The sequence below is a fragment of the Sarcophilus harrisii genome, chromosome 1 (genome assembly GCF_902635505.1).
Source record: "Sarcophilus harrisii chromosome 1, mSarHar1.11, whole genome shotgun sequence".
Taxonomy (NCBI): Eukaryota; Metazoa; Chordata; class Mammalia; order Dasyuromorphia; family Dasyuridae; genus Sarcophilus; species Sarcophilus harrisii.
Window position 1 is genome coordinate 125,116,354 of NC_045426.1, and position 4,484 is coordinate 125,120,837.

A 4,484-nucleotide genomic window follows, 5' to 3' on the forward strand; every position below is an offset into this window, starting at 1 on the left:
AGCTAAATATTTGAGACTGTATTTGAATTTGGATCTTTTTGACTCCATATCTATCACTCTCCCTACTTGACTCTAGATTAATTATAAGATCATAGATCTCAGTTTAGAAGGGATCTCTGGGAAATGCAAATTAAGACAACTCTAAGATATCACTACACACCTGTCAGATTGGCTAAGATGACAGGAAAAAATAATGATGATTGTTGGAGGGGATGTGGGAAAACTGGGACATTGATTCATTGTTGGTGGAGTTGTGAACGAATCCAACCATTTTGGAGAGTAGTTTGGAACTATGCTCAAAAAGTTATCAAACTGTGCATACCCTTTGATCCAGCAGTGTTACTACTGGGATTATATCCCAAAGAGATTATAAAGAAGGGAAAGGGACCTGTATGTGCACGAATGTTTGTGGCAGCCCTTTTTGTAGTGGCTAGAAACTGGAAACTGAATGGCTGTCCATCAGTTGGAGAATGGCTGAATAAATTGTGGTATATGAAAATTATGGAATATTACTGTTCTGTAAGAAATGACCAACAGGATGATTTCAGAAAGGCCTGGAGAGACTTACACGAACTGATGCTGAGTGAAATGAGCAGGACCAGGAGATCATTATATACTTCAACAACAATACTAGATGATGACCAGTCCTGATGGATCAGGCCATCCTCAGCAACGAGATCAACCAAATCATTTCTAATGGAGCAGTAATGAACTGAACTAGCTATACCCAGAAAAAGAACTCTGGGAGATGACTAAAACCATTACATTGAATTCCCAGTCCCTATATTTATGCACACCTGCATCTTTGATTTCCTTCACAAGCTAATTGTACAATAATTCAGAGTCTGATTCTTTTTGTACAGCAAAATAATGTTTTGGTCATGTATTAAAAAAAAAAAAAAAAAAAAAAGAAGGGATCTCTGGGTCAATGAGTCCAATCCCCTCATTCTACAGGTGAGGAAACTGAGGCTTAGGAAAATAAAATGAATTTCCCAATGTTATACAAATAGTAAGCATCAGAAGGGAGGATTCTAAACTAAATCCTCTGACTAAAGTTTGTTGTGAAGGTCACAGCCTCTTAAAATGTTTATTGAAGGGGTTATCTAGTGCACTTCTTAGTTTTCCAATAAGGAAACTAAAGCAGAGAGAATTTATCCTGAAAGTAAACTTCTTGGTTCCTGAGTCAAGCAAATTTTGCAAGGAAGAAAGGAGAATGGGAATATGAGTCTAATAAGTGATTTGGGGGGATAAGGAGGACAACAGAGGAATTTAAAAAGGAATTTGTAGTTCAGTAGTGGACCAGTTATGCTCATTCCCATTTTTTTCAAGTGGCAAAACTGAAAAGTAAAAAATAATATAAAATATTCAAAGACAAGATTGATAGTACAGCTACCAATCATATTTATCAACATACAAAGACATTATAATAACCAGTTTATTATGTGCTTGGAATATGATACACAAAAACCAAATAGGCAACAAGTAACATTTTCAAAAACCTTACATAGAATAAGGCAGGTAGATACAATTGGAATTTTAACAGAATAGAAAATGGGAAAATAAAGATTTCTATATCAAAGGACCGACAGAATAGAGAAAGATCTGTATCAGGCAAACTACTAAACTGATCAACAAACATCAGGACTAAAATTGATAAAAGGAATTTTGCAGAGATATAACAGGAATCAATCAAATAGCATTAGGACTATAATTAATGTCTTAGTTTGAGCATGCAGATTCTGACACCTGTTTTAATAAAATGGTGTTCATAAAGTTAATATAGAAAAATTATTTTACATGAGGATATCAAATGATCTCTACTACTATATAACAGAGAATTTTGGTGCAGAAACCACACAAGACTTTCCCCTTTAGGAAAGGTTTGAAAATTATATTTCTCCCTCCATTGAAAATTGTATTACCTATGTGGTACTGTTTGTCAGTGATATAAATACTTCAGATTTGACACGTTGAAATAAACACCTACCTACTTCCTGTTTCACAAGCCTTCCTTATCAGATCATTACAGGATTAAGTAATCACATTTTCTTCTGAACCCCTGGGGCACTTTTTTTTTTCCTGAGGCAATTGGGGTTAAGTGACTTTCCCAGGGTCACACACCCAAGAAGTGTTAAGTGTCTGAGGTCTCATTTGAACTCAGGTCCTCCTGAGTTCAGGGCTGGTACTCTATCTACTGCACTACCTAGCTCCCCTAGGGCACTTCTTGATACTTAAGTTTCCTTTTTGATACTTGGCATGGTCTACTTAATCATATCATTACTTTTCATATGTACAAATCCAACCTGCCCGATGAATCCATTAGATCATCCTTTTTACCTAAAGAACAAAAATAACTGGGATGATTAAGTAATGTCCACAAAAGCAAAAACTCCTACTCCAGGGGAATTTTACTCACTCTTTCTCTAAGGTTAATCTGACCTATTCAGGATTTAAAACATTCAAAGCCAGCTAGAATTTTCTCACCAGACATTAGAGGATCTATCTTTCTTTGGTTACCCAATATAAAACTTCATAGCTCTAATACTTGAGGATCAGAACTACTTGGTTGCCTGGACCAAGCTGGTTTTAAAAGATTAAACCAGCAAACTCTCTACATCTTCATACCCCCTCCCATGCAAAGGTTGTCAAATAGGTGAAGGATATACATATCTTTTATCTTTTTTTTGTATGGTAAGTATGTCTATTAAATCTGTTTATATGCTCTCCACAAAACCTGCAATTAGATGAACATAATGTGAAACTTTGATTTTGTTGTTTAAAATCCCCTAAACTGGCAACCACACCATCATACTAGATTGTTAACTCCTTGGGGACAAGTGCTATGTTATACCGCTTTGTATACTCCATTGATTTAGTACAGTTACTTGAAGGTGTAAATTACTTGAAAAGTGGTCAGTGACACTTGGTCAATCAGTCAATCATTCTTTGGGTGAATGAATAGATGTTTTGATCATTGAATGATTCTAGCCTGAGCTCAATGAGACTGATACCAGAAGACAAGAGGAAGGAGAGAGGAGAAAGGGATCATTTAGTTGTTTTTCAATCATGTGCAACTCTGTGACACTTGTTTGAGGTTTTCTTGGCAAAGATACTGAGGTGGTTTGCTATTCCCTTCTCCAGCTCATTTTACAGATAAGGAAACTGAGATAAACAGGGTTAAGTGACTTCTGGAATCACACAACTGATGAGTATTTGAGTCTGGATTTGAACTCAGAAAGCGGAGTTTTCTTGACTCCAGGCCTGGCATTCCATCCACTGCACTACCTGGCTGCTCCAAAGGGATGACAATCTTAGAATTACAGATTTAGAGTTGAAGTTACAGAAATGAGAGGCCATTGAGTTCAATTCCTTCATTTTGCAGATGAGGAAAAGGAGATCAAGGTAAATTAAGATTATATGGTTAGTAAATAGCTGAGGCAGGATTTGGATTTTATTCTATCTGACTCTAAGTCTGGCATCTTATTCACTGTGCCAAAAAAGTGTTTAATTCTTTTTTACTTTTCTCCTTGTCCCCCAAAGCTTCCTGAGATGGAAGAGAATAACTGGTTACCCCAAAATCTCCCACATTCCTTGCCATTAATTATTGTACAAAATTAGTAGTAGATATTTTCAATATATCGTTTCCAAGTGAATGAAAAACAACTTTTCTCCCTCTACATGAGTCAGTGAGAAAATGTGCTATTTCCATCCTTTTCTTTCCTTCAACTTTTATATATTATTGTTGTCTCATAATGTTTTTTAATATCAGAGATAAAGTGCCCTGATATCAAAGCAGCTTGTGCTTATTTCAGAAGCATAAATACTAAAATGAGAACATCACAGAAATGAGCATGGCCTCTGCTAGCATGGCATGAAGATTTTTGAAGTGATATATATTTTTTTTTCAAAAAAGAAAAAACCCCAGAAGAACATCTTGGAGCTGTTGGAGTCTTTAAGCTTAGGAGTGGCTCCTTGAAAAACTATCCCTCATGCAACTTAACCATTTGATTCAGCAAATTGGAGGACAGACTTGACCTTTCCAGCTTCCATGCCTGCTTTCATGGTTTGCCACAGTCTGTTCCAGGGGGTGCTTGAAAACTTAAGGAACAAAATGTTTCCACATGAGTAATGCTGATTCAGGGCTCCTTGCCCAAAACCACACAAGGAGGGCAGAGTGGGAAGGGGGTTGCTCCCCACTCAACCTTTTTTCATAAAGTTTAAAGCTAATTCTCAAAAGAAAAGTATTCATTTTGGAACTTCAAAGCAAGGAAAATAAGGCACTGTATTCCATGGCAGTTCAGTTTAGGAAGGATTCTTCATGCCCTTCTTCAGTTTATTCCACTGGGATTCTATTGGTTGATTTGTCTGTTTGAAATGGTGTATGGTGGAAGCATCATCTGCTCTAAGCAAGGACAACTTCTAAGTATAACAATCATGGATCAAAGAAGTCTAAGGGGAAGAGCCACACCAGGAATCATTAGGAT

General features: G+C 36.6%; 1 non-coding gene across 1 annotated transcript; it reads left to right on the forward strand.

Moving 5' to 3' along the window:
* Window positions 1–3,799: 3,799 nt before the first annotated feature.
* LOC111719393 lies at window positions 3,800–3,901 on the forward strand. The gene has a single exon (XR_002769552.1). It is a non-coding gene; the product is annotated as a U6 spliceosomal RNA (small nuclear RNA).
* Window positions 3,902–4,484: the final 583 nt, after the last annotated feature.